We start from the raw sequence: 11,159 nt of genomic DNA, 5'->3' as shown, positions 1-11,159 counted from the left end.
CTATTCTTTTGGTTAGGAGTCGAGTACTTGACCATTGAGCCTCCACGACTCCTGTCTACTTGATTTTGTGAGCTATCCCAGAATATCTAGAAGCTACCTACGGCTAATGACTTTTAATTAAAAATATCAAGTGTCAGCTTTATTGCATTCTCATAGGTGCCATTTACTCGCTCCTCTCCCTTCTCAAGAACACACCAAATACACACAAAGAAACTGCTCGTGTTGCTTTCCTGACTGTTCGGTTTCACAATTTTACGGCTGTGGGTCTGATTCCTGGCAAAATCCAAACCTCTGGGAATGTAACCTATAGTTTTCTAAGTGTGCAAACAGACACCATGGTCAACGATTGGTTGCTTTATGTTTCCACAGCTAGGTCAGATGGAAGTTAAGTAAACAACAGAAAAAGTATGTTGTGTGTTTGGAATCCGAGTAACTGGTCTGCGTACTTTTCATTATATCCCGTGCTAGAGAAAAGCCTGTTGAATCAAAATATTCCAATGATTTTTAAGTCAGACATATCTGAAAAAATATTTCCCCCCAGTTTGTTTTTCTCATCTGTTTAAAAAAAATAGTGAAACTGCCCTTCCCCAAGAAACTGCCTGCGTACTTAACTTCAAGTCCTCTTAGGGTTTGTGTACTCCTCTTTATCTCCTGCCTGGACTGTTGCAATGGCTTCAGACTGGAGTTCTGCCCTCCCGCCTCCATTCTCTCTCAGACCAGATCCCACTGAAACATGGCTCTGATTATGTCACCTCTCAGTTTACAAAAGCAAAACAAAACAAAAAGCCCCAAAACATTAAAAAAAAACCCAACCCAAACCAAACCCACTGTCACAGAGTCGATTCCGACCCACAGGGTTTCTGAGGCGGTGCGTATTTATGGGACCCAATGGCCTCATTGTTTCCCCCACAGCTGGTGGGTTTGTACAGTCAATCTTGTGGTTAGCAACTGAATACCTAACTGACACCGCCACCAGAGATTTGTATGGGAGTTCTCTCTTTATCTGTTGACTAGATTTAGTCAGGTTGGTACCTTGACTAGAATGTGAACTTAGTATTTGGAAGGCTGGTATTGGACTTTATGTCCAATGATTAGTAAGAATTCTTTGTTTTACCTCATTTCCCACCTCCCTCCTCTATCCTCCCTTCTCCATGCCCCTTGATAATGAATAAATTCTTCTTCTCCTTTTCTTACCTGTCTTACACCGACTGCTATCTTACTTCACCCACTTTTCTGCTACCCGTCACATTGACCATTGTGGTCGGTTCCCCTTACTGCCCCCTCCTCACTTACCTTCCTAGTATCGCTGCTCCCCTTATTGGTCTTGAGGGGCTTATCTGTTCTGGATTCCCTGTGTTGTGAGTTCTTATCTGTACCAGTGTACATGTTCCGGTCTAGCCAGATTTGTAAGATAGAATTGGGGTCATAGTGGGGTGGGGACATTAAAGAACCAGAGGAGCTGATGCCAGGGGCTCAAGTAGAAAGAAAATGTTTTGAAAAAGAAGATGACAACATATGACACAATGGATATGTATGGATTGTGATAAGAGCTGTAAGAGCCCCCAATTTAAAAAAAAGAACTCTTTATTTTAAAATCTTTTCTTCTTCCTCTTCAATATTTTTATTTAGTGCACAGTCATTTAAATGGCATTCCAAATCTTTTATAATTTTACTCAACCTCTTTTTTAAAAAAAAACCTCCATATTTTACTTTATGCCCTCTATATTACCCAGGAAGTAAAGTATATAAAAAACTCCATCTCAGAGACATTGTGACAAATCTGTTTCCAAAATAGCTAAGTCATAATGTCAATCAGTGCTGATTTGTCAGAAAAAAATTGTATTTTATTTATCTATATATAAAGCACCACCAAACATCTGTTTGTCGTACCGTGTGGCTTCTGTGTTGCTGTGATGCTGGAAGCTATATCACTGGTATTTCAAATACCAGCAGGGTCACTTAAAGTCAACAGGTTTTAGAAGAATTTCCAGACTAAGATGAGAATACCTGAAAGACATTTACTTGTTTTTTTATTGACTATGCAAAAGCATTCGACTGTGTGGATCATAATAAACTATGGATAGCCTTGAGAAGAATGACAATTATAGAACACTTCATTGTGCTCATGCAGAACTTGTACAAGGATCAAGAGCCAGTTGTGTGAACAGAAGATGGGTATGCTACATGGTTTAAAATCAGGCAAGCTATTAGACAGGGTTGTATTCTCTCAACATACTTATTCAATCTGTATGCTGAGCAAATCACCAGCGAAGCTGGGTTCTCTGAAGAAGAACATGGCATCAGGATTAGAGGAAGGCTTATTAACAACTTTTACTTTGCAGATGACACAACCATACCTACTGAAGGGACTTGGAGCACTTGCTGCTGAAGATCAAGATTTGTACCCTTCAGTATTGATTACAATTCAACTGGAACAATAGATAAACAGAGAAAAGGTTGAAGTTGTCAGTGATATCGTCTTGCTTTAATCCACAACCAATGCTCATGGAAGCAGCGGTCAAGAGATCAAAGGATGCATTGCATTAGGTAAATGTGCTACATAAGACCTTTTAATGTGTTGAAAAGTAAGGATGCTATTTTGAAGACTAAGGTCTAACTCAGGTCACGGTTTCTTCAATTGCTTCACATGCATGTGAAGGGTGGACATTGACTAAGGCAGACTGAAGAAGAACAGGTGCATTTGAATTTCGGTGTTAGTGAAGACTATTGAAAGTACCAGGGACTGCCCAAAGAACAACAGATATGTCTCAGAAGTACAGCCAGAATGCTCCTTAGAGGCAAGGATGTTAAGACTTTGTGTAACATACCTTGGACCGTGCTTAGTAGAGGAGCAGGGAACAAGAGAAGGCCCTCCCCAAATGGATGGGCACAGTGGCTGGAACAAGGGGATCAATCACAGGAATGGTTGTGAGAATGGCGTGGGGCCAGGCGGTGTTGCATTCTGTTGTACATAGGTCCTTACACGTTGGAACCAACTCAATGACACCTAACAATAACAACATATAAATAACAAAACATGATGTTGCAACATTTTAAAATGTACGGTGCAGTGAGTTGTAACTATGTTCACCATGTTGTACCAATATTTGTTTCAAATATTTTCCATTACTGCGGATTTCTCAGTTTTGATTTGTTTTGGATCACCAGGAAATCTGGTAAACAGATATCTATATCACGATTTCTGCCCCTCATATCCCCAGCTGATTTTCCCTTAGCCTTGAGCTTTGCCATATCCTGAGCTATAACAAAGTGCATTTTCACACTGTTTGATCATTTGAAAGCCAAAAGAAATCACCCAAGTGAAATTGGTTACCTAAAATGACCCTGAACACTAAACCTACAGGCTGGGGAGAGGAGCTAGCCTGCCATGCCACATGGAAGCAAAACAAGAAGGAAAAAGAGAGAGTGAGGTTCTAGACCCCATATTGGCACACAGCGCCCTAAGGACGACATCCCTGCATGGAACTGCTAAGGCACAGAGAGGACTGTAGGACCTACAGCAGTTTGAGACATGATGACCCCTCGCTGGAGCATACTGCCACAGGGAACAATACTGGGGACACACGGCAGGGAGTGAGTCCAGTCTGAACCGGTCACAGTGGGGCGAACCAAGAAGGGAACATAACAGATCAGCACAGGGAGCAAAGCCAAGCCACAAAGTCCCTGAGGAGCCCCCAAAATAGACTTTAGGCTAGGTAGGGCAGTTTCCGGAACCCCCCAAGACCAGTGAGGAGATAGTCATAAAGGTCAATGGACAGACTTGGAATTATCTATGGGTTTTGGTTTTTTTTCTCGCTAGTTATTAGGATTTTTCTTTATGTATTTTTCTCTTTTTATTCAATTTTTTGTTTTCTTTTTGTATTGTCTACATTTTTATTGGTTTGCCTACCTATATGAGATAGGCATGGGAAGCAAGCCCGAGGAGGAGGTAGGGGAAGGGAGTGGTGAGCAAACAACACCATAAACAGGGGAACAACTAGGGAATTAAAATCAACAATGAGGAGGATACAGAGATTCTGTTGGAGCAACGACAATCTAGCTGAGGGGAATTACTAAGAGGCAGAAAAAGGGCAAGTGTGATGGTGAGAAAGTAGGAAGGTAAACAGAAATAGAGGAATGATCTAGGAAGCAAAGCTATGGATAGAGGTGTAAACAGGTATGTACACATGTAAATATATTAATTCATAAAAATAGAGGTACTGGCATAGGGACATATATTTACATGGCAATACATTGATGGAGTGGACAGACTTTGGGCCTTTGCTCAAGCCCTCTCTCAATGCAAGAACATTTTTGTTCTAACAACCTGGGATTCTGTGATGCTCACCCTCCCAGCATAATCACTGCAGACAAAATGAGTGCATAAGCAAATTTGGCGAAGAAAGAAGATGGTGCCTGGCTATCAAAAGATATAGTATCTGGGGTCTTAAAGGCTTGAAGATAAACAGGTAGTCATCTACCAGAGAAGCAACAAGGCCTCACAGAAGAAGCACACCAGCCTATGTGATCATGAGGTGCCTACAGGATCAGGTAACAGGCATCAAAGACCCCAAACAAACAAACAAACAAACAAACAAACAAACAAAAAACATATTGTTGAGAACGAAGGGGGTTAGAGCAGAGGCCCCAAACCCATCTGTAGATAATGGGACATCCCCTCACAAAAGGGTTTCGAGGAAGGGATGAGACAACCAGGGTGAAGTATATCACTGATGAAACACACAATATTCCTCTACTTCTTTGAGGCTTCCTCAACCTCCACTATCATGACCCCAATCCTGCCTTTCACTGCAGGCTAGGCCGGAGCAGGTATACAGGTACAGGTAAGAGCTTAGGACACATGGAATCCAGGTCAGATAGACCCCTCAGGAACAGAAATGAGAGTGGCAATACCAGGAGGGCAGGGTGGGGGTGGGGGTAGGGAGAAACCACCGGGGAAGGAATACAGCGGTTGGTGTAAGATATGAAAGTAACAATAATTTATAATTTATCAAGGGGTTACAAGGGTGGGAGGGAGGAGAGTGAAAAGAGGAGCTGATACCAAAGGCTCAAATATAATGTAAATGTTTAGAAAATAATGATGGCAGCATATGTACGAATATGCTTGATGCGATTGATATATGGATTGTATAAAAGCTGTAAGAGCACCAATAAACGACCTTAAAAATGACTCTGTTCATGCTGCTAGACACTCACTGCTCCCTTAGTTCACTGTGAATAATCACATTAGGATCTGGTGTCAGACCGAGCTCTTTGTCTTGTAGTTCACCATCCACCCTACCTTTCATCCCCTTATTCAAACAAACAAACAAACAAACAAACAAGCACACAAACAAGCACACAAACAAAAAAGTACAAAAGAAAGCTTTAATACTACCAAACCAATTCTGAATCACAGTGACCCTACAGGACAAAGGTACACATATTGTACTGATCACTTCCCATCTGAAACAGAAAAGAACGAAGAAAGCCAAAGATGGACCGAAACAGTACACAGGAGTAAGGGACCACGTGAACCATAGCTTTCAGTAGCGCAAGAACAGAACTAGATGGTGCCTGGCTTCCAGTGTCAACAGCTCTGGCAGGGATCACAATAGAAGGTCCTAGGCAGAATGAGAGAAAGTTGCAAAACAAAAGTCAGATTCACACTGTTCTCTGGACAGTGGTGGAATTTCCAAGACTGTAGCACTTAGATAGGCTTCAAACTTAGAAGTGAACCCACTCCCAGAGACGACCTTACAACCAAAATACATGCAGTCTACAAAGTGAACAATAACACCTGTGGGCAATATCCTCCATGGGGCACTCCACTGCACGAGACCGAAGTGGGCGGAATCTGCCTTTTTGGAAAGCTGGGTGGAAAGAAACGGACTACTCAGGTTAAATGCGGGCAGGATGCTGACATACTGAAGGGATTGCAATCAATGCTATGAAAGGATGATGGGGGGAAATGCTTTGTAAACTTTCACCCAAACCCAATAAAATATTCCAAAGAATTTGAAAAGCAGTCTCTTCTGTACATCTTACCCGTACCTTCCAGGAAGCATTAATTCTTTCCTCTTTTACATTGTTTACACCCTTTACAACAGGTATTACAGGCAGATTTGTGGTACAAAAAGTGCATATGTGCTCTATTAAGAATGAAAATTAGGGGCTGGATTTTTGAGAGGTAGGAAACAAAGAATTGCTACTGATTTGTACAAGCATGCGTTTATCACAAGTAAAATGTGTTTAAACGTGTGCGTGATCAGCACTGACTGCAGCCAATTCTCTCTGGAATTCTTTATCTTAGGCTTTCTAGGGTGCTTTCAGAAAGATCCAAGCAAAACAGTGGCTTCCAAGGGGATCTGTTAGGCCAGGGAAATTTAAGGCAGCGAAATCAGCTCAGAGGTTTATGATTACTGTTGTTGGGGTTAGACTTTATGTCAACTTGCACCCCCAGGCCTGGAGTCCTGCTGGGTAGTGCTTCTGGCGCTAACCACGAGCTGGCAGTTCAAAACCACAGTTGTTCCACTGGAAACACATGAGGCTTTCTACTCCCATACAGAGTTACAGTCTTGGAAACCCACAGGGGCAGCTCTACCCTGTCCTATAGGATCACCATGAATCAGAACCGACTCAGTGACAGTGAATTTAAACCTGTGTGAATGTGGGGGCAGACCCATCTATTAATCAGGTTACAACCTAGTGAACTGTTGGGGGTGTGGCCTTTTTTATTAGATAAGGGGAACCTCTCTCTTTCTCCCTCCTTGAATTCTGTGTCTGCCTCCAGGGCAGCCCCATGTGAGACCAGTCACTGCCCTGCCATGTTCCCACCAACCTTGCATTCATGTGACTGTGCATCCACCCAATGACGACTACCTTGCTTCCTGCTTTACCTTTCTGCATCAGGGGCCTGCAGCAATGTGAATCTGAAGGGGCCCCAGCCAGTGTTGGACCCATGGACTTGAGTTCGACTGGGCGGAGACTCCTTCTGGAAATAAAGTTCTTTCTTATACATATATGGATGTTAATGGCTTTTTTTCTCTAGACGACTCAACCTAAAATACAACTTTTTTTTTTTTAATTCCAAAGGGCTAATCTCGATAGATTTTCCTGAAGGACACAGGACAATCACAGGACTTCTAAGAGAGAAGTTCTAAGAGTCTGAAAAACTGCATCGAGGAGAAAAAAGCCCCTGCACATTTGTGCCCAGAAAATCTCCACCATCACCATAATGCAGCTGCTCCTTCTGTCAGGGCAGCAGGGCTGTGCTATGGAACGATCATTGAGAAGCCTTACCCTGTCCGTCTACCAGCCCTGAGCTTGCCCCTTCAGACTCTTTGTGTTTCCCAAACTCAAAGAGCATCGAAAAGGAACTAGCTGGATCTTCAAGGATACAAACATGTGTAAACTGAAGAGCACAGAACTCTTTGCAAAGGCTTAGAGAGATGGAAACATGACCTTGGAGCAGTGGTTCTCCGCCTTCCCATGTGGCGTTCCTTACATACATTTCCTCATGTGGTAGTGACCCGCTCCCCCTCCCCAACCATAAAATTATTTTTGTTGCTACTTCATCACTGTCATTTTGCTACTGTTATGAATCTGGCGACCCCTGTGAAAGGGTCATTCGACCCCCAAAGGGGTTGCAACCCACAGGTTGAGAACCGCTGCCTTAGAGGCATGTAGACCTAGATTAAGAGCAACAATAGTGTCACATTTTATACATTTGTTTAATAAATGGTTCTAGGATTTTGTAGCCACACTCTGACTTTCACTCATATCTATCACATAAAATTTTGCTATTTTAACCACTTGAATGTGTCAAACATAGAAGCATTAATTACATCTGGGATGTAGTGCAACCGTCAGCACCATCTAGTTCCAAAATGTTTCACTACCCCAGTCTGAAATGCTGTACCTGGTAAATCCCTGGTAATCTACCTTCTGTCTCTATGCATTTGCTTAATCTAGATATTCTGAATAGCATCATACAAGAGTATCCCTATTATGTCTGGTTAATTTTCAAGGTTCACCCATGTTTTAGCATATATCAGAAATTCTGATTATTTTTAGCTGATCATTAAAACAAAAGCGAAATGAAATATTCTCAAGGGAAACTTGTAGACCCCTGAGAACACACACACACACACTACCAGGAAGTCTCCATTTGGGAACAGTGCAATCCTCATGGGACTAGAGTCTGGTAAGGCCTGGCCTGGGAACAACTGTACCCTTCCCTTCCCCATCAGTTCCTGAATTTGATCCTTGTGACAGGAATGTTTTCCTAATAACTTCATTTTGGTTCGCTTTTCCATTTCACGATTGAATTCTGCATATTCTATCTTCTTCTCCGAGAACCCTGAAGAGGTGATTGCTCAGCCAGCACCAGCTTCCTTGACACCGCTGCTCACTAGAAATGTCAGCTGTGCACAGGGTTTATAGAATGATGTCCTTGTGACCTAGTGCAACAGTTTAATTTTTAAAAATAACTGCAGGGCAGCCATGGTTGGGAGCTGAAAATAAACCGAAGACCAACACAACAGGATGGCTTTACATAAGCATTTACTGAAAGAAAAATAAAATCAACAATGTAAATCTAGACTGCTGTGGTCTTACTTCCCAAAATGCTCAGGGTAGGAACCGGAAAGCCAGCAAACCACTTCTCATGCTCTGTAATTTGGAAGAGGACAGAACTAGGTTACCCTGTGTCTGGGCACCTTTGCTCAACTGTTTTATAAGTACTCTCTTTCCCACTTTAAACTTCTTGGAAAATTAGGATTTCTCAAAAAGACATGCAAGAATTTGACCAAGCCAATGCTCCCCACAAAAGCCTGAAGAACTGAATCAAGATTTCTTATAGAAATAAGTACCATTCGTATCACTATTATTGGAACATTCTGGATTAGTTTCATCAGCCCATGGAGACTTAGTCCTCTGTGAAGACTCACGTCCTGAGAAAGACCACCACCCTTTGAGCTCTCAGCCGACCACAGAGCACCTCGGACTCAAGTTCAGACCAGTCAAGTAGGCTCCACAGTGGGAAGACTAGAGACACTATGTGGCAAAGGGGACATTTTCTAAATCTGAATTCTGAAAGCCCTTAGTAGACAAAGTATTGTTTCCTTAGCTCTAGTTTGTAGTTCTAGAACTTGAGGAAAGTAGGGTTGCCTTTATAAGATTACTCTAAGAATTAATTAAGGTAAAATATGTGAAGTCTTTATGTACACTATGTAATATATACATATATATTACATGGATATTAGGTTAAACCACTTGGAATTACTAATCCAGATGATTACTGAGCTACAAAAATGGCAATTTCATATATAGCAGAGTTCTTGTGTGGTGACAATGGTTAACTCAGCGGTTCTCAACCTTCCGCGATCCTTTCATACAGTTCCTCATGTTGTGGTGACCTGCAACCATAAAATTATTTTCATTGCTACTTCATCACTGTAATTTTGCTACTGTGATGAATCTGGCGACCCCTGTGAAAGGTCGTGACCCACAGGTTGAGAACTGCTGGGTTAAGGGTTTCCCTACTGGCCTACAGGTGGACAGTTTGAAATTCCGCAGAGGCCTTGAGCAACAAGTCTGACGGTCTGTTTCTAAAAGGGTCACCATCGTGAAGATGCTATGCAGCAGTCCTCCTACGCACACATGGCGTCACCAGGAGTGTTAACGGATTCAATGACAACTGACAGCAATGACACATATACATACATACCTATAATTGTGTGAGGACATCTCTAAGACTTATGAAGATAGCTGACCCTCTGTAACACAGGCAGTCGTATGGAAAAAACAGACACAAAAAGGCACAAAAATAGAGAGCCCTAGTGCATGCTTAAGGAGCCCTGGCGGCGTGGTTCAATAAGCACTGGACTACTCACCACAAGATTGGCAGTTCAAGCCCATGAGCCACTGCAAGGAAGAAAGATGAAGTTACTGATTACAGCCTCAGGAACCCTATCTACATAGGGTCTCCATGTGCCAGAATGGACTCGGTGGCAGTGGGTTAGGGCATTTAAAAAATGAGACCGTGAGAAAATTGAACTAGGCACTAGGTACCTTTTGGGTGTGTTAATGTCAACTTTTTGTTTTAAATGCAACTTATGAGCTGGCATAAAAATATGTCCAGCCTTTCCGGGCAAATGAAAAATGAACCGAGATACTGTTTTGATACTTATTTGGGTTTTCTTTCCTTAATTAACCTTAAGGTGTTGTCTAATGTTGGTGCCAGGATGTGAGTCAGACTATTTTGCTCATTAGCTTTATTTGCTATCATAATGGAATGAACTAGCCCCCAGACGGGCAAGTTCCAGTTGTTTTTCTGCTTTTCAGACTTGCAGTGAGCAATGTTCCATCAATTTGCCACCCCCATGTTCAGTCTCTTGGAAATGAGTTTCCACCCCCAGGTTTTGTCTCCTTTTCAGCAAGGTGACTTCCCTACTTCTTGGCTGGACGGCTCTCTGTAGCTTTGTTTAGCCAGGAGACAAGGCGACCACTAATGGGGACTGGGTCAACATGGTGAGGGCTCATGTCAAGGGTGGTTTATTTATTGCAGCCAGTAGGGTTAGAATGAGGTCAAGATCAGGTTAGTGGCCCTATTCAATTCTTAATCATTGGACTTGGGGAGGAAAAAAAAAACAAAGAAAAGAAAAACTCCAGAAATGTTCTTCTTGGGAACTGGGGTGAGGAAAGAGCTTTCAGGAAGGAGAACTGAAGAGTAATTTATACCCCTATTTTCATTAACTTCATGAGATCTTCTGGAATTATAACTTCAGGGAAACTCTCCAACCATGCAGCAAATAAAGCATTTTCATCTGGTTTCCGACCAAACAAGCACAGACCCGGTGCGTTGCTCAATGTCTCCATGGTAAGAATGAAATGCTGTGGCGCCTGTAAGGGAGGAAGTCTTCGGAGGACGTTGATCCAACAGGAGAGCAGGGCCCGTTTCAGTTGGTAACACAGCTGTGGCTTCCCGCAACCTAAAGAAAACTATTATTTTACGCTGTTTCCCTCATGTGATGAATTTTCTTAAAACGAGAAATCATGAAATGTTTGATTCAGATTCCAGGTCTTTATAACCAGATCTTGATACACTTTTAATTATTTGTGCTTTTCAATCTCTTGGGTTTTTTTATCTAATTTTT

The 11,159-nt window shown here is 42.3% G+C and overlaps 1 pseudogene; it reads left to right on the top strand.

Moving 5' to 3' along the window:
- LOC115872226 overlaps nt 1-8,846 on the top strand; it is a 14,647-nt pseudogene extending 5,801 nt beyond the window's left edge.
- Nucleotides 8,847-11,159: the final 2,313 nt, after the last annotated feature.

This window comes from Echinops telfairi, unplaced genomic scaffold, assembly GCF_000313985.2.
Source record: "Echinops telfairi isolate 266 unplaced genomic scaffold, ASM31398v2 ScPeMD7_7421;HRSCAF=8459, whole genome shotgun sequence".
NCBI lineage: Eukaryota > Metazoa > Chordata > Mammalia > Afrosoricida > Tenrecidae > Echinops > Echinops telfairi.
Note: the sequence above shows the minus strand (reverse complement) of the source record. Positions and strands in the feature narration are given on the sequence as shown.